The following is a 23100-nucleotide window of genomic DNA, read 5'->3' on the forward strand; positions in this document are numbered from 1 at the left end:
GCACTGGTGAAGTGTCCAGCCTGCAAACCTGACGACTTCGGTTTGATCATAATTTCAAACAGAACATTAATGTTTCTCATTTTCGCTGGGGGATGGGGGGCTGAGTCCGCCCTCTGAAAGAAAGTGGGTAGTGTTACCCACCTCCACAGGGTTAACGTTAGGCTCCGCCCACTATGGGCGAGTATGACATGGTGGGAGGAGGCAGTTGAGGGATTGTGGGAGAAGGCGCCAGTTACGGTTATGGCAGTGAAATAAAAGGACGTTCTGTTAAACACTCTCCGTGTATCGCGTACTTCCTTTCTGTGCCCGAGTCCAGGGCAACACTGGCGACAAGGACGGTCCCAGTACGCAAGACGCCCTCACTGCCAGTCCTCCTCCTCCTCCTTCTCACGGGCAGTCCGCCCCGACGCGTGAAAGCCAAACCTTCTGCCGCATTGGGTAGTCCGCCCAATCCTCCTCCTCCTGCTTTCCAAGACTGCGGCCCTGTCGAGAGCGAGACAAGCCCTCCCGCACACGGGCAGGCCGCCCAGTTTTCCGTCTCCTCCTTCCTTACGCCAGCGATCCCGCTGAGCGAGCGAATGGTGCACGAGCAGCCCGCCCCGCTTCCTCCTACACGCAACAGCCGCCCGCTGTACACCCTGCAGCAACGGAGAGCAGCCCGCCTCCGCTCCTCGCCGCCAAACAGCATGCCAGCATTTCCCTCAGCCCCCTGGGACACCAAAGCCCAGCTGCCCATGATTTCCATCAGGGATTAGAGTGGAAAAGACACAACACTACACGTGAAGGCTTCCAGGAAGCCCAAGGAAATCTAATTAAATTTGGTGAGTGGAAGCATGCGCCCTACCATCAACAGAGGCCCGCGAAGAGCAATGAGGCCTGCACGCCCGTAACCAGCACCACAAGCGGCCACAACTACAGTGCCCCAGGTGATTTTTTTGTTGTTGTTTTTGAAGACATTTTCGTGTGGAGAGAGCTTTCAGCAGCCACGCTGGGGAAGGCCCACGGAAGGCAAACTGCACTGCAAATATGAGTAACCCTGCGTCACCCCAGCCAAAGCGTGCAGCCAAGTCCATCCAGTTAAGGATGCCTCCCCCATTTTCCATGACGCCACAAGCCACCAAAGGGCCAAGATGGGCCGAATGGATGGAAGACTTCCACCATTTTGTGAGAGGCTCAGGTGATGGAGACTCTTCATACATAAGGGACATCTTTTTGAATCTGGTGGGGGGGGAAATTAAAACTATTGTCAAGACAGTCCCTGCAGCCGAACAAAGTGACTTAACAAAACTAATCAGCGCCCTAGACAAGCTACTCATAATCGAGACAAATCGCGATTATGAAAGATACCTTTTCAACCAATGCGTCCAAAAATCTCAAGAAACAGTGGATGAGTTCATAACCCACCTACGAGTGAAGGGAGCACACTGCAAATTTGATGAGTTCTCCCTAGAAGAAGCAATTCGCCTCAGAGTCATAGAAGGCTGTTTACCCCCTGCACTAAAAAGCAGTTATTAAAAAAACCACTCACCATCCCTGAAGTCAGTGAACTTGCCTGTATCTTCGAAAGAGTCGAAGCGCAAGCCGCGTCCATGACCGGCACCAACAATCCAAAACAAGACTCAAAAGAGCTCATAGCCGCAATCCAGACACCTCGCCAATACGATCGAAGCCCACATTCCTACAGGCCACAAACACCACAAGTTCCACGGCAACAGAGACAATGCTACAGATGTGGCATGGCATACCCGCATTCAGGATCCTGCCCAGCGCTGTCACAGAGGTTTTCAAATTGCGGGAGGGAAGGTCACTTTCAATCAGTGTGTAGAGAAGGGATCCCGTTCCCCACATTCCCTTCCCAAGCTTCGGTCAGAACGCCGTTTCGCCCAACACCTCCACAAGGCGGGACTCAACGATATTACCAACAAAACCAGCGGAGACATATCAGAGCGCTTGACGAATATCAAGAGTACGAACACGCTCAAATTCATGAATACGCAGATCGGCAACAACAGCTGCCGGATGAATATGACAACCCTCCTGAAGATCATGGCGAGGACACACAATACTACGACCCACCAGCTACCGCATATTACATGCAATATGACCCACAGCACCAGGACGAGTATGTCAACCTTATACTTGACAATGAGGAGGCCAGGGAAGCCCCGAAAATACCGATCAAAATGGAGAACTGCATGTTTCACTTCATGGTAGACTCAGGCGCCACCGTAAACATAATGGGCGAACAAGAATACATGAAAATCCCACGGCTACCAGTGCTTTAACCTTCACACTCCTGGATTTTCCAATGGGGTGCAGCCACGCCACTACAAACAATTGGACGTTTCACGCACCATTTTCTCCTAAATGGACGCCAAGTGGACACCACCATCCACGTGATTAGATCCCTCACAAAAGGCAGATGTCTGCTCAGTTATCACACCGCTTCTCACCTAGGGTTAATCGAGATCCATGTGGGAGCAGGAGACACAATTACATCCACCACAGTCCACCAGGAGCCGAAAGAACAAGTCAGAGCACTACTTCATGAACATCCACAGAACCTTATTTCAAAAGCGGACATTGAACGGAGATACCCAAGCATATGCTCAGGTTTGGGAAAACTAAAAGGTCCCCCAATTAAATTGCACATTGACCACAACGTGAGGCCGATACCACAACACCCGAGAAGAGTTGATTTTCACCTTCAAGAAGCAGTATCACGTGAGCTTGAGCAACTACTTGCAGACAGCATTATTGAACCAGCAACAGGACCAACCTCGTGGGTGTCTCCACTGGTCATAGTGCCCAAAGAGGGAGGTAAGCTATGATTATGCGTCGACATGAGGGTAGCCAACACTGCCATTCAACGCGAGAGACATCCGGGCCTGTGCATTGAAGACATGACCTTACAATTAAACAATGTACGCCTGTTCTCCAAACTTGATCTTAGACAGGGCTACCACCAATTGGAATTACACCCAGACTCCATAGCTATCACAACGTTTGCAACCTACGATGGATTATTTAGATACTGCAGACTTAACTTCGGCATCTCTTCCACCGCTGAGATTTTTCAAGAGACTGTATGACAAATCATTAGGCCCATACGAGGAGCGCTGAACTACAGCGACGACATCCTCATCTTTGGCTCATCAAAGGAAGCACATGACGTAGCCCTGTTGGCCACATGCGAAGCCAGACAAGCTGCTGGCCTCACACTCAACATCGAAAAATGCAGGTTCAGCAAGGTCAAGCTAAAGTTCTTTGGACACATCTTCTCCAGCGAAGGAATGATGCCTGACCCCGATAAAGTGGACACCATCTCCAACCTCAGGGAACCGAAACAAGTGGCCGACGTCTGTTCTTTCCTAGGGATGGCTGGATACTGTTCCAGATACATACCACACTATGCATCTCTCACGGAACCGCTCAGAAAATTGCTACAGAAGGAGTCGATCTTCGCATGGACTCCAGGATACCAACGTGCTTTCAGTGACATCAAGAAAGCCCTCGCCGAAGCACGCCGCCTCATCTATTTCAACCCAGCCTGGCACACTGAAGTGGTTGTGGATGCCAGCCCCGTGGGCCTTGGAGCAATCTTAGCGCAGACCAGTGGAGCAGATGTCAACCCCAGACATGTGGTGGCTTACGGCAGCAGGGCACTGTCCACCCCAGAAATGGCCTACTCCCAGGCAGAGAAGGAAAGTCTCGCCGCTGTCTGGGCATGCAAACATTTCCACAATTTCCTGATAGGAAAAAGATTCACCCTGATAACAGATCATCAGGCGCTCTTGTCACTGTACGGTAAACCTCACACCAAGATGCCTCCGCGGATAGAACGATGGGGCATACGACTGCAGGAATACGACTACGATATCATTCCTCGACCTCGGGGCGACCTGAACCCTGCCGACTACCTCTCACGACATCCGCTAGGGCCACCAGTAACGCAGAGAGGAGATGTCGCAAATGTCAACTACATCGCCGAGCACTCCCTACCTCCAGCGATCTCACTGGATGCAGTCGCCGCAGCATCAGCATCGGACCCCACTTGCCATCGGCCTGACATCAGCCAACAAGTGGAAAGACCACCGACGTGCAATGTTGGCACACCCGGGGGTATGCAGAGAAGAAAACGAGAGACTGGCGATGGTGCACAGTGAACTAGCGGTGAAAAATCACAACATCCTACTCAGGGGTTGCCACATTGTAATACCAGCTGCCCTAAGGAAAGAAGGAGTCCGAACTGCGCATGAAGGACACAGAGGAGCGGAAAACACAAAGAAACAACTAAGGTGCCACGTCTGGTTTCCATTCCTAGATGCTGCAGTAGACAAATGGGTAAAAAACTGCCACGCATGTCAGTGCACATCGCCAGCCGAAACTCCGGCCCCCCTGCAACATACTCAAATACCAGACCACCCCTGGAAATGAGTAGCCATAGACTTTTACGGACCAACGGAATCCGGCGAGTACCTCCTACTGCTGATAGATGAACACTCACGGTTCCCCATAGTAAAGAGAGTGGCCACTACAGCATTTCCACAAGTCGCAGAAGTACTAGAAGAAGTCCTCAGCGAATGGGGATTCCCCAGAGTAATTAAAATCAGACAACGGGCCCCCGTTCTGTGGACATGAGTTTGCAGCTCCAGCCGACCATCTAGGTTTCAAACACATGAATATCCCACCCCGACACCCCCAGGCTAACGGGATGGCGAAACGCTTCATGGCGTCCATAAAGAAGACCATCCAGAGAGCACGAATTGAAGCCAACAACCCACGTCAGGCTTTATGCCGACTTCTGAGAGACTACAGAAACACACCACATGATGCCACTAATCAAGCACCGGCCGAACTAATGCTATGTTATGAGGTACACACTCGCATCCCACGAAATCCGGTGGGAACGGAAGGCCCCAACGCAGAAATACTGCAGCGAGACGCCGAACATAAACGAATAGCAAGGCAAGACACGGGTGCCAGACGCAAAGCAACACCCAAAGACTTCCACATCGGGGACGAGGTGTTGGTACAACAACCCATGGTTCACAAGACATATTCCCGTTGTGTCCCAAGCCCCATGAGAATTACGGCAGTAAAAGGAACAATGGTGATGGCCCAAGGACAGGACAAGACCATCACAAGAAACTGGCAACAGTTCAAACACTACATCAAAAGGGAGGATCATGAGTCTCCCCCGAGACCTAGCACTCCAGAGCCTCGGGTTCCCCGAGATGACCTGTGGCATCCGCCGGAAGAAGATAGCAGCGAACAGATCAAGATGAAGGAGCGCAAAACAACAGCAGACCAGAGGTCCGACCTGAGACACCAATGGGTCATCAGGACTGGTCGAAGAATGTTAAAGGGACGTTTGGACATTTTGTCCCGGGGGTGGTGTTACCCGCCTCCACAGGGTTAACGTTAGGCTCCGCCCACTATGGGCGAGTACGACATGGTGGGAGGAGGGAGTTGAGGGATTGTGGGAGAAGGCACGCGTTGGCACCAGTTACGGTTATGGCAGTGAAATAAAAGGCAGTTCTGTGAAACACTCACCGTGTACTTCCTTTCTGTGCCCGAGTCCAGGGCAGCAGGTAGACTCCGTCCCCCCGCGTGTACCCTCGACTTGAGCCCTGGTGCCACCCACCCCACACCCCCCCCCCCGCAACAGTAACAGAACAGCACTGGGGATGCACAGGCAAAGAAGGTGAAATTGAGAATGTTGCTAAATTTCAAACATTTGTACTTTCTCCACCAAAAATATGACTTGCCTCAATAAATGTCAATGGGTGAATTCAGTTTTCCCATTTCCCCTCTCAAAATCTCTGTCCTGGGGAAACTAGGGAAACTAGCCTGTTGCCATTGATGGGTATGAAGTCCCAGGCCAGCAGCTGAAGTGTGCTATCAACCTTGGCATCCATGCCAGCACGCTCCATTCCATCCGTGAAATGCTAGTCCAGTCCTGCTTCTAACTTCGCATGGTTTACATTGGGGGAAAACCTAGACCTACAAGTACCAGAATGGCACACGTTGGCATGCTCGCCTTAGTCCTGCAGGGTGCAGCAGGTGAGCATCGCTGGACTCGTGTTTAGTTCCTCACTACTTCTCAGCGCTTTACGTTTTAGTGACACATTTGCATAACATTGTGGCTTTTTTTTCTATCCCTTCGTCATCTTTGTCTTAGTGGCGTGTTTCGGGCTTCTTTCGGGAGGAGGTTGCGCGTGTTTTATACCCGGAAGTAAACAGAGCAGTGACTCCAGAGACAGCATCAGCCTCCCTGGGGCAGGTGAGAGTGTGGGCGATGGGGCCCCCGGGGGGAGGGGGCACACACCAGCCCCTGCCGTCACACCACCAGGCTGACCCCCCTGCAGCCCCAGCCCCCCCTGCAGATCCAAACCCCCTCACCTGCAGGCACCAGGATGCCACAGCATCACTTCCCCCTGCGGCCCCCACCCCTCCCCCCACCTGCAGGCACCAGGATGCCACACCATCACTTCCCCCTGCAGCCCCAGCCCCCCCCCCCTGCAGACCCCACCCCCCTCCTGCAGACACCAGGATGCCACAGCATCACTTCCCCCTGCAGCCCCAGCCCCCCCCCTGCAGACCCCACCCCCCACCTGCAGACACCAGGATGCCACAGCATCACTTCCCCCTGCAGCCCCAGCCCCCCCTGCAGACCCCACCCCCCACCTGCAGACACCAGGATGCCACAGCATCACTTCCCCCTGCAGCCCCAGCCCCCCCCCCTGCAGACCCCACCCCCCTCCTGCAGACACCAGGATGCCACAGCATCACTTCCCCCTGCAGCCCCAGCCCCCCCCCTGCAGACCCCACCCCCCACCTGCAGACACCAGGATGCCACAGCATCACTTCCCCCTGCAGCCCCAGCCCCCCCTGCAGACCCCACCCCCCACCTGCAGGCACCAGGATGCCACAGCATCACTTCCCCCTGCAGCCCCAGCCCCCCCTGCAGACCCCACCCCCCACCTGCAGACACCAGGATGCCACAGCATCACTTCCCCCTGCAGCCCCAGCCCCCCCCCCTGCAGACCCCACCCCCCTCCTGCAGACACCAGGATGCCACAGCATCACTTCCCCCTGCAGCCCCAGCCCCCCCCCTGCAGACCCCACCCCCCACCTGCAGACACCAGGATGCCACAGCATCACTTCCCCCTGCAGCCCCAGCCCCCCCTGCAGACCCCACCCCCCACCTGCAGGCACCAGGATGCCACAGCATCACTTCCCCCTGCAGCCCCAGCCCCCTCTGCAGACCCCACCCCCCAACCCCCTGCAGGCACCAGGCTGCCACACCATCACTTCCCCCTGCAGCCCCAGCCCCCCCCTGCAGACCCCACCCCCTCCACCTGCAGGCACCAGGATGCCACACCATCACTTGCCCCAGTCCCCCCCTTGCAGACCCAAACTCCCCCCACCTGCAGGCACCAGGCTGCTGCACCATCACTTCCCCCTGCAGCCCCAGCCCCCCCCTGCAGACCCAAACTCCCCCCACCTGCAGGCACTAGGCTGCCGCACCATCACTTCCCCCTGCAGCCCCAGTCCCCCCCTTGCAGACCCAAACTCCCTCCACCTGCAGGCACCAGGCTGCTGCACCATCACTTCCCCCTGCAGCCCCAGCCCCCCCCCCTGCAGACCCCACCCCCCTCCTGCAGACACCAGGATGCCACAGCATCACTTCCCCCTGCAGCCCCAGCCCCCCCCCCCTGCAGACCCCACCCCCCACCTGCAGGCACCAGGATGCCACACCATCACTTCCCCCTGCAGACCCAGCCCCCCCTGCAGCCCCAGCCCCCCCTGCAGGCACCAGGATGCCACACCATCACTTCCCCCTGCAGCCCCAGCCCCCCCTGCAGATCCAACCCCCCCCCACCTGCAGGCACCAGGATGCCACAGCATCACTTCCCCCTGCAGCCCCAGCCCCCCCCTGCAGACCCCACCCCCCACCTGCAGACACCAGGATGCCACAGCATCACTTCCCCCTGCAGCCCCAGCCCCCCCCTGCAGATCCAACCCCCCCCACCTGCAGGCACCAGGATGCCACACCATCACTTCCCCCTGCAGCCCCAGCCCCCCCCCTGCAGCCCCAGCCCCCCCTGCAGACCCCACCCCCCACCTGCAGACCCCAGGATGCCACACCATCCCTTCCCCCTGCAGCCCCAGTCCCCCCTGCAGATCCAACCCCCCCCACCTGCAGGCACCAGGATGCCACACCATCACTTCCAGCTGCAGCCCCAGCCCCCCCCTGCAGACCCCACCCCCCACCTGCAGACACCAGGATGCCACAGCATCACTTCCCCCTGCAGCCCCAGCCCCCCCTGCAGACCCCACCCCCCACCTGCAGACCCCAGGATGCCACACCATCACTTCCCCCTGCAGACCCAGCCCCCCCCTGCAGCCCCAGCCCCCCCTGCAGGCACCAGGATGCCACACCATCACTTCCCCCTGCAGCCCCAGCCCCCCCCTGCAGATCCAACCCCCCCCCCCACCTGCAGGCACCAGGATGCCACACCATCACTTCCCCCTGCAGCCCCAGCCCCCTCTGCAGACCCCACCCCCCAACCCCCTGCAGGCACCAGGCTGCCACACCATCACTTCCCCCTGCAGCCCCAGCCCCCCCTGCAGACCCCACCCCCTCCACCTGCAGGCACCAGGATGCCACACCATCACTTGCCCCAGTCCCCCCCTTGCAGACCCAAACTCCCCCCACCTGCAGGCACCAGGCTGCTGCACCATCACTTCCCCCTGCAGCCCCAGCCCCCCCGCAGACCCAAACTCCCCCCACCTGCAGGCACTAGGATGCCGCACCATCACTTACCCCTGCAGCCCCAGCCCCCCCTGCAGACCCAAACTCCCCCCACCTGCAGGCACCAGGCTGCTGCACCATCACTTCCCCCTGCAGCCCCAGCCCCCCCCTGCAGACCCAAACTCCCCCCACCTGCAGGCACTAGGCTGCCGCACCATCACTTCCCCCTGCAGCCCCAGCCCCCCCTGCAGACCCAAACTCCCCCCACCTGCAGGCACTAGGCTGCCACAGCATCACTTCCCCCTGTAGTCCCAGCCCCCCCTGCAGACCCAAACTCCCCCACCTGCAGGCACCAGGATGCCACAGCATCACTTCCCCTGTAGCCCCAGCCCCCCCTCCCTACAGATCCAAACTCCCCCCACCTGCAGGCACCAGGATGCCACAGCATCACTTCCCCCTGCAGCCCCAGCACCCCCTGCAAACCCCAACCCCCCACCTTCAGGCACCAGGATGCCACAGCATCACTTCCCCCTGCAGCCCCAGCCCCCTCTGCAGACCCCACCCCCAACCCCCTGCAGGCACCAGGCTGCCACACCATCACTTCCCCCTGCAGCCCCAGCCCCCCCCTGCAGACCCCACCCCCTCCACCTGCAGGCACCAGGATGCCACACCATCACTTGCCCCAGTCCCCCCCTTGCAGACCCAAACTCCCCCCACCTGCAGGCACCAGGCTGCTGCACCATCACTTCCCCCTGCAGCCCCAGCCCCCCCCTGCAGACCCAAACTCCCCCCACCTGCAGGCACTAGGCTGCCGCACCATCACTTCCCCCTGCAGCCCCAGTCCCCCCCTTGCAGACCCAAACTCCCCCCACCTGCAGGCACCAGGCTGCTGCACCATCACTTCCCCCTGCAGCCCCAGCCCCCCCCTGCAGACCCAAACTCCCCCCACCTGCAGGCACTAGGCTGCCGCACCATCACTTCCCCCTGCAGCCCCAGCCCCCCCTGCAGACCCAAACTCCCCCCACCTGCAGGCACTAGGCTGCCACAGCATCACTTCCCCCTGTAGTCCCAGCCCCCCCTGCAGACCCAAACTCCCCCCACCTGCAGGCACCAGGATGCCACAGCATCACTTCCCCTGTAGCCCCAGCCCCCCCTCCCTACAGATCCAAACTCCCCCCACCTGCAGGCACCAGGATGCCACAGCATCACTTCCCCCTGCAGCCCCAGCCCCCCCTGCAGACCCCAACCCCCCACCTGCAGGCACCAGGATGCCACAGCATCACTTCCCCCTGCAGCCCCAGCCCCCCCCTGCAGACCCCACCCCCCACCTGCAGACACCAGGATGCCACACCATCACTTCCCCCTGCAGCCCCAGCCCCCCCCTGCAGCCCCAGCCCCCCCTGCAGACCCCACCCCCCACCTGCAGACCCCAGGATGCCACACCATCCCTTCCCCCTGCAGCCCCAGCCCCCCCTGCAGATCCAACCCCCCCCACCTGCAGGCACCAGGATGCCACACCATCACTTCCAGCTGCAGCCCCAGCCCCCCCTGCAGACCCCACCCCCCACCTGCAGACACCAGGATGCCACAGCATCACTTCCCCCTGCAGCCCCAGCCCCCCCTGCAGACCCCACCCCCCACCTGCAGACCCCAGGATGCCACACCATCACTTCCCCCTGCAGACCCAGCCCCCCCCTGCAGCCCCAGCCCCCCCTGCAGGCACCAGGATGCCACACCATCACTTCCCCCTGCAGCCCCAGCCCCCCCCCTGCAGATCCAACCCCCCACCTGCAGGCACCAGGATGCCACACCATCACTTCCCCCTGCAGCCCCAGCCCCCTCTGCAGACCCCACCCCCCAACCCCGTGCAGGCACCAGGCTGCCACACCATCACTTCCCCCTGCAGCCCCAGCCCCCCCCTGCAGACCCCACCCCCTCCACCTGCAGGCACCAGGATGCCACACCATCACTTGCCCCAGTCCCCCCTTGCAGACCCAAACTCCCCCCACCTGCAGGCACCAGGCTGCTGCACCATCACTTCCCCCTGCAGCCCCAGCCCCCCCCTGCAGACCCAAACTCCCCCCACCTGCAGGCACTAGGATGCCGCACCATCACTTACCCCTGCAGCCCCAGCCCCCCCCCTGCAGACCCAAACTCCCCCCACCTGCAGGCACCAGGCTGCTGCACCATCACTTCCCCCTGCAGCCCCAGCCCCCCCCTGCAGACCCAAACTCCCCCCACCTGCAGGCACTAGGCTGCCGCACCATCACTTCCCCCTGCAGCCCCAGCCCCCCCTGCAGACCCAAACTCCCCCCACCTGCAGGCACTAGGCTGCCACAGCATCACTTCCCCCTGTAGTCCCAGCCCCCCCTGCAGACCCAAACTCCCCCACCTGCAGGCACCAGGATGCCACAGCATCACTTCCCCTGTAGCCCCAGCCCCCCCTCCCTACAGATCCAAACTCCCCCCACCTGCAGGCACCAGGATGCCACAGCATCACTTCCCCCTGCAGCCCCAGCACCCCCTGCAAATCCCAACCCCCCACCTTCAGGCACCAGGATGCCACAGCATCACTTCCCCCTGCAGCCCCAGCCCCCTCTGCAGACCCCACCCCCCAACCCCCTGCAGGCACCAGGCTGCCACACCATCACTTCCCCCTGCAGCCCCAGCCCCCCCCTGCAGACCCCACCCCCTCCACCTGCAGGCACCAGGATGCCACACCATCACTTGCCCCAGTCCCCCCCTTGCAGACCCAAACTCCCCCCACCTGCAGGCACCAGGCTGCTGCACCATCACTTCCCCCTGCAGCCCCAGCCCCCCCCTGCAGACCCAAACTCCCCCCACCTGCAGGCACTAGGCTGCCGCACCATCACTTCCCCCTGCAGCCCCAGTCCCCCCCTTGCAGACCCAAACTCCCCCCACCTGCAGGCACCAGGCTGCTGCACCATCACTTCCCCCTGCAGCCCCAGCCCCCCCCTGCAGACCCAAACTCCCCCCACCTGCAGGCACTAGGCTGCCGCACCATCACTTCCCCCTGCAGCCCCAGCCCCCCCCCCTGCAGACCCAAACTCCCCCCACCTGCAGGCACTAGGCTGCCGCACCATCACTTCCCCCTGCAGCCCCAGCCCCCCCCCCTGCAGACCCAAACTCCCCCCACCTGCAGGCACTAGGCTGCCGCACCATCACTTCCCCCTGCAGCCCCAGCCCCCCCTGCAGACCCAAACTCCCCCCACCTGCAGGCACTAGGCTGCCACAGCATCACTTCCCCCTGTAGTCCCAGCCCCCCCTGCAGACCCAAACTCCCCCCACCTGCAGGCACCAGGATGCCACAGCATCACTTCCCCTGTAGCCCCAGCCCCCCCTCCCTACAGATCCAAACTCCCCCCACCTGCAGGCACCAGGATGCCACAGCATCACTTCCCCCTGCAGCCCCAGCCCCCCCTGCAGACCCCAACCCCCCACCTGCAGGCACCAGGATGCCACAGCATCACTTCCCCCTGTAGCCCCAGCCCCCCTGCAGATCCAAACTCCCCCCACCTGCAGGCACCAGGATGCCACAGCATCACTTCCCCTGTAGCCCCAGCCCCCCCCCCCTCCCTGCAGATCCAAACTCCCTCCACCTGCAGGCACCAGGCTGCCACACCATATCACTTCCCCCTGCAGCCCCAGCCCCCCCCATGCAGATCCCACCCCCACCTGCAGGCACCAGGATGCCACAGCATCACTTCCCCCTGCAGCCCCAGCCCCCCTGCAGACCCAAACTCCCCCCCACCTGCATGCACTAGGCTGCCACAGCATCACTTCCCCCTGTAGCCCCAGCCCCCCACCCCCTGCAGATCCAAACTCCCCCCTCCTGCAGGCACCAGGATGCCACAGCATCACTTCCCCCTGCAGCCCCAGACCCCCTGCAGACCCAAACTCCCCCCTCCTGCAGGCACCAGGATGCCACAGCATCACTTCCCCCTGTAGCCCCAGCCCCCCACCCCCTGCAGATCGAAACTCCCCCCTCCTGCAGGCACCAGGATGCCACAGCATCACTTCCCCCTGCAGCCCCAGCCCCCCCCCTGCAGACCCAAACTCCCCCCACCTGCAGGCACTAGGCTGCCACAGCATTACTTCCCCCTGTAGCCCCAGCCCCTGCAGACCCAAACTCCCCCCACCTGCAGGCACTAGGCTGCTGCACCATCACTTCCCCCTGCAGCCCCAGCCCCCCCTACAGACCCAAACTCCCCCCACCTGCAGGCACTAGGCTGCCACAGCATCACTTCCCCCTGTAGCCCCAGCCCCCCCTGCAGACCCAAACTCCCCCACCTGCAGGAACTAGGCTGCCACTGCATCACGTCCCCCTGTAGCCCCAGTCCCCCCCCCCTGCAGATCCAAACTCCCCCCTCCTGCAGGCACCAGGATGCCACAGCATCACTTCCTCCTGTAGCCCCAGGCCCCCTGCAGACCCAAACTCCCCCCACCTGCAGGCACTAGGCTGCCACAGCATCACTTCCCCCTGTAGCCCCAACCCCCCACCAGCTGCAGATCCAAACTCCCCCTCCTGCAGGCACCAGGAGGCACCAGCATCACTTCCCCCTGTAGCCCCAGCCCCCCCTGCAGATCCAAACTCCCCCCACCTGCAGGCACTAGGCTGCCGCACCATCACTTCCCCCTGCAACCCCAGCCCCCCCCTACAGACCCAAACTCCCCCCACCTGCAGGCACTAGGCTGCCGCACCATCACTTCCCCCTGCAACCCCAGCCCCCCCTGCAGACCCAAACTCCCCCCACCTGCAGGCACTAGGCTGCCACAGCATCACTTCCCCCTGTAGTCCCAGCCCCCCTGCAGACCCAAACTCCCCCCACCTGCAGGCACTAGGCTGCCACAGCATCACTTCCCCCTGTAGCCCCAGCCCCCCACCCCCTGCAGATCCAAACTCCCCGTCCTACAGGCACCAGGATGCCACAGCATCACTTCCCCCAGTAGCCCCAGCCCCCCTGCAGATCCAAACTCCCCCCACCTGCAGGCACCAGGATGCCACAGCATCCCTTCCCCCTGCAGCCCCAGCCCTCCCTGCAGACCCCACCCCCCACCTGCAGGCACCAGGATGCCACAGCATCACTTCCCCCTGTAGCCCCAGCCCCCCCTGCAGATCCAAACTCCCCCCACCTGCAGGCACCAGGATGCCACAGCATCACTTCCCCCTGTAGCCCCAGCCCCCCTGCAGACCCAAACTCCCCCCACCTGCAGGCACTAGGCTGCCACAGCATCACTTCCCCCTGTAACCCCAGTCCCCCCTGCAGATCCAAACTCCCCCCATCTGCAGGCACTAGGCTGCCGCACCATCACTTCCCCCTGCAGCCCCAGCCCCCCTGCAAACCCAAACTCCCTCCACCTGCAGGCACTAGGCTGCCACAGCATCACTTCCCCCTGTAGTCCCAGCCCCCCTGCAGACCCAAACTCCCCACACCTGCAGGCACTAGGCTGCCACAGCATCACTTCCCCCTGTAGCCCCAGCCCCCCACCCCCTGCAGATCCAAACTCCCCCTCCTGCAGGCACCAGGATGCCACAGCATCACTTCCCCCTGTAGCTCCAGCCCCCCCTGCAGATCCAAACTCCCCCTACCTGCAGGCACCAGGATGCCACAGCATCACTTCCCCTGTAGCCCCAGCCCCCTCCCTGCAGATCCAAACTCCCCCTACCTGCAGGCACCAGGATGCCACAGAATCACTTCCCCTGTAGCCCCATCCCCCCTCCCTGCAGATCCAAACTCCCCCCACCTGCAGGCACCAGGATGCCACAGCATCACTTCCCCCTGTAGCCCCAGCCCCCCTGCAGATCCAAACTCCCCCCACCTGCAGGCACTAGGCTGCCGCACCATCACTTCCCCTGCAGCCCCAGCCCCCCCTGCAGACCCAAATTCCCCCCACCTGCAGGCACTAGGCTGCCACAGCCAAACTCCCCCCACCTGCAGGCACCAGGCTGCCACACCATCACTTCCCCCTGCAGCCCCAGCCCCCCCTGCAGACCCAAACTCCCCCCACCTGCAGGCACTAGGCTGCGACAGCATCACTTCCCCCTGTAGTCCCAGCCCCCCCTGCAGACCCAAACTCCCCCCACCTGCAGGCACTAGGCTGCCACAGCATCACTTCCCCCTGTAGCCCCAGCCCCCCCTCCCTGCAGATCCAAACTCCCCCCACCTGCAGGCACCAGGATGCCACAGCATCACTCCCCCCTGTAGCCCCAGCCCCCCCTGCAGATCCAAACTCCCCCCACCTGCAGGCACCAGGATGCCACAGCATCACTTCCCCTGTATCCCCAACCCCCCCTCCCTGCAGATCCAAACTCCCCCCACCTGCAGGCACCAGGATGCCACAGCATCACTTCCCCCTGTAGCCCCAGCCCCCCTGCAGATCCAAACTCCCCCCACCTGCAGGCACTAGGCTGCCGCACCATCACTTCCCCTGCAGCCCCAGCCCTCCCTGCAGACCCAAACTCCCCCCACTTGCAGGCACTAGGCTGCCACAGCATCACTTCCCCCTGTAGCCCCAGCCCCAGCCCCCCCCCCTGCAGACCCAAACGCCCCCCACCTGCAGGCACTAGGCTGCCACAGCATCGCTTCCCCCTGTAGCCCCAGCCCCCTACCCCCTGCAGATCCAAACTCCCCCTCCTGCAGGCACCAGGATGCCACAGCATCACTTCCCCTGTAGCCCCAGCCCCCCCTCCCTGCAGATCCAAACTCCCCCCACCTGCAGGCACCAGGATGCCACAGCATCACTTCCCCCTGCAGCCCCAGCCCCCCCTGCATTCCCCACCCCCCCACCTGCAGGCACCAGGATGCCACAGCATCACTTCCCCCTGCAGCCCCAGCCCCCCTCAGACCCCATCCCCCCCACCTGCAGGCACCAGGAGGCCACAGCATCACTTCCCCTGTAGCCCCAGCCCCCCCTCCCTGCAGATCCAAACTCCCCCCACCTGCAGGCACCAGGATGCCACAGCATCACTTCCCCCTGCAGCCCCAGCCCCCCCTGCACTCCCCACCCCCCCACCTGCAGGCACCAGGATGCCACAGCATCACTTCCCCCTGCAGCCCCAGCCCCCCTCAGACCCCATCCCCCCCACCTGCAGACACCAGGATGCCACAGCATCACTTCCCCTGCAGCCCCAGCCCTCCCTGCAGACCCAAACTCCCCCCACTTGCAGGCACTAGGCTGCCACAGCATCACTTCCCCCTGTAGCCCCAGCCCCAGCCCCCCCCCTGCAGACCCAAACTCCCCCCACCTGCAGGCACTAGGCTGCCACAGCATCGCTTCCCCCTGTAGCCCCAGCCCCCTACCCCCTGCAGATCCAAACTCCCCCTCCTGCAGGCACCAGGATGCCACAGCATCACTTCCCCTGTAGCCCCAGCCCCCCCTCCCTGCAGATCCAAACTCCCCCCACCTGCAGGCACCAGTATGCCACAGCATCACTTCCCCCTGCAGCCCCAGCCCCCCCTGCACTCCCCACCCCCCCACCTGCAGGCACCAGGATGCCACAGCATCACTTCCCCCTGCAGCCCCAGCCCCCCTCAGACCCCATCCCCCCCACCTGCAGGCACCAGGAGGCCACAGCATCACTTCCCCTGTAGCCCCAGCCCCCCCTCCCTGCAGATCCAAACTCCCCCCACCTGCAGGCACCAGGATGCCACAGCATCACTTCCCCCTGCAGCCCCAGCCCCCCCTGCACTCCCCACCCCCCCACCTGCAGGCACCAGGATGCCACAGCATCACTTCCCCCTGCAGCCCCAGCCCCCCCTGCACTCCCCACCCCCCCACCTGCAGGCACCAGGATGCCACAGCATCACTTCCCCCTGCAGCCCCAGCCCCCCCTGCACTCCCCACCCCCCCACCTGCAGGCACCAGGATGCCACAGCATCACTTCCCCCTGCAGCCCCAGCCCCCCCTGCACACCCCACCCCCCCCACCTGCAGGCACCAGGATGCCACAGCCCCAGCCCCCCTGCAGACCCCATCCCCCCCACCTGCAGGCACCAGGCTGCCACACCATCACTTGCCCACTGTGTGGTTCTCCTAATGAAACCGTTATGCACTACATGCTAATTTGCCCTGCTACATTGGAAAAAAGGCGGCTGTATTTGAAAATGTTTCTCATTCAACAAAGCATACGTGGTGGTAACGAAGCTATGCAATTGCTAATATGCTCAATTGATAGGAAAGTTGTTTTTGCATCTGTAAGGTATGTGCATCGGGGATGGCTATTGAGGCGAAGATGTATGGGAATTGACCCCTCTAATAGCCAAAAGCAGGAACATATTTTAAAGAGGCTGCGAGCGTGCTCTCCTCAAAAGATGTGATAGTGGATAATGATGTCATAATATCTGTAATAGTCCCTTCTTTGTTTTTATTGTATTTATTAAATGTACTTTCTTCTATGTAGTGCTTATACTAAAGGTTTTTATACCGAATAAAGCTTTTAATCTTTATGATACCACACATCACTTCACTGCAGCCCCTCAAGTGTTTCCTTGTAGCCCCCCCACCCGCCGACCCCATCCCCCCCACCTGCAGGCACCAGGCTGCCACACCATCACTTCCCCCTGCAGCCCCAGCCCCCCCCTGCAGCGCCCCCACCTGCAGTACTAACTCTTGCACTTGTACGCCTTGTTTAGAACCATGTAGGAACCCTGCGGATCCCACCCCCCCACCTGCAGGCACCAGGATGCCACACCATCACTTCCCCCTGCAGCCCCAGCCCCCCCTGCAGCCTCCACCCCCCCACACCTGCAGGCACCAGGATGCCACAACATCACTTCCCCCTGCAGCCCCAGCCCCCCCTGCAGCCCCCACCCCCCCACCTGCAGGCACCAGGATGCCACACCATCACTTCCTCCTGCAGCCCCAGCCCCCCCTGCAGACCCCCCTCCCCCCTCCTGCAGACGCCACCCCCCACCTGCAGGCACTAGGCTGCCACAGCATCACTTCCCCCTGTAGTCCCAGCCCCCCCTGCAGACCCCACCCCCCCACCTGCAGGCACCAGGATGCCACACCAACACTTTTCCCTGCAGCCCCCAGCCCCCCCTGCAGATCCCCACCCCCCACCTGTAGGCACCAGGAAGCCACAGCATCACTTCCCCCTGCAGCCCCAGCCCCCCCCTGCAGCGCCCCCCACCTGCAGTACTAACTCTTGCACTTGTACGCCTTGTTTAGAACCATGTAGGAACCCTGCGGATCCCACCCCCCCACCTGCAGGCACCAGGATGCCACACCATCACTTCCCCCTGCAGCCCCAGCCCCCCCTGCAGCCTCCACCCCCCCACACCTGCAGGCACCAGGATGCCACAACATCACTTCCCCCTGCAGCCCCAGCCCCCCCTGCAGCCCCCACCCCCCACCTGCAGGCACCAGGATGCCACACCATCACTTCCTCCTGCAGCCCCAGCCCCCCCTGCAGACCCCCCTCCCCCCTCCTGCAGACGCCACCCCCCACCTGCAGGCACTAGGCTGCCACAGCATCACTTCCCCCTGTAGTCCCAGCCCCCCTGCAGACCCCACCCCCCCACCTGCAGGCACCAGGATGCCACACCAACACTTTTCCCTGCAGCCCCCCTGCAGATCCCCACCCCCCACCTGTAGGCACCAGGAAGCCACAGCATCACTTCCCCCTGCAGCCCCAGCCCCCCCCTGCAGCCCCCACCCCCCCACCTGCAGACACCAGGATGCCACACCATCACTTCCCCCTGCAGCCCCCACCCCCCCACCTGCAGGCACCAGGATGCCACACCATCACTTCCCCCTGCAGCCCCAGCCCCCCCACCTGCAGCCCCCACCCCCCACCTGCAGGCACCAGGATGCCACACCATCACTTGCCCCAGGCCCCCCCCTGCAGACCCAAACTCCCCCCACCTGCAGGCACCAGCTGCTGCACCATCACTTCCCCCTGCAGCCCCAGCCCCCCCCTGCAGACCCAAACTCCCCCCACCTGCAGGCACTAGGCTGCCGCACCATCACTTCCCCCTGCAGCCCCAGCCCCCCCTGCAGACCCAAACTCCCCCCACCTGCAGGCACTAGGCTGCCACAGCATCACTTCCCCCTGTAGTCCCAGCCCCCCCCTGCAGACCCCACCCCCCACCTGCAGGCACCAGGATGCCACACCAACACTTTTCCCTGCAGCCCCCAGCCCCCCCTGCAGACCCCCACCCCCCACCTGTATTTGTATTTGTATTTGTTTATTTATAACGCGCAAACCAACAGGCCCAAGGGCATCAGGGCGCAATTTGTACAAGGTTGCAAGAAAAGAACATACAGGGATATAAATTACAATAAAAGTGTGTCAAAACAGCAAAAAACAAACTTAATAATTACAAATATTACACAGGGTACAGTAACCCTAGGCTCAGCAGAGGAGGTATCCCTGAGGTAGTTAGGAGGGTAGCAGCCCGGAAATCATGTAAGGGAACAGGCGGGCTGGGTAAGTAGGACAAATGTCTGAAACAACTATTGCTGGTCAAAGAGCCAGGATTTGGTTTTATTCTTGAAGGTGTTGAAGGAGTCTTCAGCTCTGATGGCAGCGGGGAGGGTATTCCAAAGTTTGGATGCTAGGACAGGGAAGCTGGTGCCTCCGGCTTTTTGGAGCTTAAACCTGGGGATAGTAAGGCAGTTAGTCTGGGCAGTTCTTAGTGGACGGGCAGTGGAGTGGCGCGAAAGCCGACTGCAGAGATAGATCGGAGCCTTGTTGGCTAGGCATTTGTGCGTGAGGGCCAGTGTTTTTAGGGAAATTCTCTGCTTCACGGGTAACCACTTAAGGCTAGTTCTGGCTTCTACGATGTGGTGGTTACGAGGGATGTTCAGGGCCGCTCGAATTGCATTTTTCTGGGTGGTGTGGAGTTTGGATAGATTTTCCTGGCTAGTGCCTAAATATAGAGCACTGCAGCAATCTATTTTTGCCATGATAAGTGTTCTCGCTAGTGTGACGCTATTGTGGGTGGTGAGGAAAGGTCTACAGGCTGAAATGAGTTTGCACGTGTAGGCGGAGGTGGACCTGACTGCATTAGTTTGTCTTGACAAGGATAAGGTGGAATCTAGGTAAAAGCCTAGTGTTTTAGTGTCTTTCGAGACTTGTATGGAGTTGCCGTCTATGGTGAATGACTGATAGGATGGCTCAAGTTTGCTAAGGCGTTGTGAAGTACCCAGGATAAGTAGCTCCGTCTTATCGTCGTTCAGACATAGCTGGTGCTGGGCCATCCAGGCTTGGATGACCAAGTAGACGTCATTGAGGGCCTTGGTGTCAGCAAGATAATCACCAGAAATGGGAATGAGTATCTGGGTGTCGTCCGCATAGTTGGTGTAGGAGACACCCAGATAATCAAGCACATCAAAGAGTGGTTTCGTGAAGATATTGTAAAGAGTAGGTGACACGCAAGAGCCCTGAGGAACACCGCAATGAATAGGGGAGGGAGCTGCGGCAACGGAAGGTGCAAAGACCCTCATAGATCTGTTACTCAGGAAGGATTTGATCCAGGCCGCTGCGGAGGGAGAGAAGTTGGCAGCAGAGTGGAGGTGCCTGCAAAGGATCTGGTGGTTAACCAAATCAAATGCGGCGGAGAGGTCGAGGAGTAATAGCATTGCTAATTTGCCCTTGTCCTTCAGGACTTCGATCTGGGTTTTTAGGTCTAGTAAAGCCGTTTCGGTCCCATGTCTGGGCCGAAATCCGGATTGTCGTAGACCTAACAGATTGTTAGATTCAAGGTAGTTTTGGATCTGCAGATAAGCTGCACGGTCCAGTATCTTCAGCAGAAATGGTACTGTAGTGATGGGTCGGAAGTTCGTGGGTATGCTTGGGTCAAGGGACGGTTTTTTTAGTAGCGGGATCACACAGGCATCTTTAAGGTTGTCCGGGACAATACCTGTTTCAAAGGATGAGTTATTGAATGTTGTAATGAATGGGGCTAGGTCATGGGCGGAGTCCTTAATGATGGGAGCTGGGCACGGGTCACATTGGCAGTTGGAAGGTTTCATCCTGAGGATGATGTTTTCTACTTCGGTGACAGTAAGCGGTGCGAAGGTGAAAGGTTTGATGTTGGCAGAGTTGGAGAAGGTGGGCCTAGTGGGGGAGAATGAGCGGTTGTCCCGCCTCAGGCAGTCCTGTTTTTTATTTATTTTAGATTGGAGCGTAGAGATTTTGTTTAGAAGGGCTGCTTGAATGTTAGCACACCATTTGCTTTCTTTCGTGCAAGTGTCTGGCGGGGAGACTGGGGTTTCGAGCTCTTTTAGGACTCTAAAGAGTTCCTTGGAATTAGAGTCGGCTTGCATGATACGATTATTAAACGATTCTTTTTTAGCAGTGATGATGGCGTCTTTATAAGTGAGGGAGGCGAGAAGGAAGCCGTCTTTATGCTCATCAGAAGGGTGGCTTTTCCAACGGTTTTCCGCGCAGCGTTTGGCTTTGCGGAGGATTCTTAGCTGTGGAGTGAACCATGAGTTGAGATGTGCTCGTGGTTTAGCCTTCCTGGTTTTAATTGGTGCTATGGTGTCAATGGCCGTGAGCATCGTTTGGTTGTAGATGTCTGCTAGGGAGGTGGGATCAGAACAGGCGTTGGTCGCCGCATTAAGAGAGGGGAGTAGCAGTGGGAGGAGTTGTTCTCTTGTTATGTTTTTTTTATTACGGGTGGGGAGGGCTGGGGCTATGGGTGTTAGGGCTCGCGGGGTAGCTTCAATGTTAAATGTTATGATGTGATGGTCAGACCATAAGCAAGGGGAGTTATTGAGGACCTGGATGTTGCAATTGGAACCGGCTAACCAATCGATGGTCCTGCCTTTGATGTGGGTCGGTTCTTGTATGTACAAGGTGAGGCCAAGGTCGGTAAGAGCATATTCCAGATCAGTTGCTACAGGATCCTTAGGGTCACCTCGACCAAGGTTGAAGTCACCTAAGATGATTGTTTGGGAGTTGTTTTTTGTTTTGTCAAGAAGAAGAGTGGAAATTTCACTGACAAAGGTGGGTGCCGGCCCTGGAGGCCTGTAGATAAGGTGAAGGGTGGCCGTTTGGTTAGGTGTCAGTAGTAATTTGATTGTCAGCAGTTCAGCTGATTCAAGTTTGGATTCGGATACCACTCTTAGGTCAAGGGAGTTTTTGTGGATGAATGCCACGCCGCCACCTCTAGTATGGGTAGAGGAGCGGTCACAGCGAGTGATGCCATAGTCAGGCGGTAAGGCCAAGGATAGAGAAGGGCCAGAGGCGGCATGTAGCCAGGTTTCAGATATGGCAATGAAGTCAAGGTCGGCAGTGGTGATAAGGTCGGCTATGTCAAGAGCGTGTGCTGTGAGAGATCTAGCATTGATGAGGGCACCCTTGAGCACAGGCAATTTAGCCCCTGTGGTCTTAGTTTTGCAAGTGGCGGTGGGCGAAGGTGGGCTGGGTGGAGTGCGTGGGGCTTGCTTGGTATTATTGGTGCGGGAAGGACGAATGCGGAATCTGGTGCCTAGTCTCGTGTTCCTGAGAGTGAGAGGGCAGGGTTGGTTGGGGGTAGGTTTTGTGGCAAAGTGTTTGAGCCAGAGGGCTGGGTCATTGAGGTATTGGTTAATCTGGTTGCAGGGGTGGTGAGCGTCAATGGTAGTTACTGAAGGACTCGGTGAGGGTGTCAAGGTCATGGTGGGTGACGCTAGGTCAAGTGGGTAAGGGCAGGTTATTAGCCTCAGTGGTAGGAGTGGTTGACTTGGGTGGTTGAGTGAGTAGGGACAGATGTGTGGTAAGGAGGTAGTGCAATAGAAGGCGCACGCTGATGTGCATGATGGTGGTGCTGGCTGCCAGAGTGGGTTCCCTATGAGCTAGTTGGCAGGGACAGGAGATGGTCTGTAGGCGACCAAGAGGCACAACACAATTGTAATAGACTGTAAACGACCTTAAGGCACAACACAATTGAAATAGTCTGTAAGAGACCTTAAGGCACAACACAATTAAAATAGTCTGTAAACGACCTTAAAGCACAACACAATTGAATAGTCTGTAAGAGACCTTAAGGCACAATACAGTTATAAGGTGGTCTAGTAGTGGCCCAGAGGCACAATATACTTATGATATGCTATAGTTCGAGAGTTTCAAGGGTGGCCGGAAACACGTTCAGATAATAGTGGCTCAGAGAGCATGGCTACAGTAGTATCCCTAGTACTGGCATGCGTGATTATACTCCTTGAATGACGGTCCACGTAGTAAAAGGGGTACTGAAATAGGCCGATTGAGGCGGAGTCGTAACATTGCAATCTCAGTAATTGGACAAGGACAGGGGCAAAGTACTTACAGTAGGATCTCGTTGTATGAATGGAGATGTTAGGATGCTTGGATCCGATAGCTTGCCTCAG

The 23100-nt window shown here is 59.6% G+C and overlaps 1 protein-coding gene across 1 annotated transcript in view; it reads left to right on the plus strand.

Annotated features, from left to right (window-relative positions):
- The first annotated feature begins 6237 nt into the window (after window positions 1-6237).
- LOC138570303 (zinc finger protein 354C-like) overlaps window positions 6238-23100 on the plus strand; it is a 471916-nt gene continuing 455053 nt past the window's right edge. Inside the window, exon 1 of the mRNA XM_069649079.1 lies at window positions 6238-6286. The gene's annotated coding sequence lies outside the window, so the exon portion shown is untranslated. The remainder of the gene's footprint in view (window positions 6287-23100) is intronic.

Source organism: Ambystoma mexicanum, chromosome 2q (genome assembly GCF_040938575.1).
Source record: "Ambystoma mexicanum isolate Mex_15411 chromosome 2q, UKY_AmexF1_1, whole genome shotgun sequence".
Classification (NCBI taxonomy): domain Eukaryota; kingdom Metazoa; phylum Chordata; class Amphibia; order Caudata; family Ambystomatidae; genus Ambystoma; species Ambystoma mexicanum.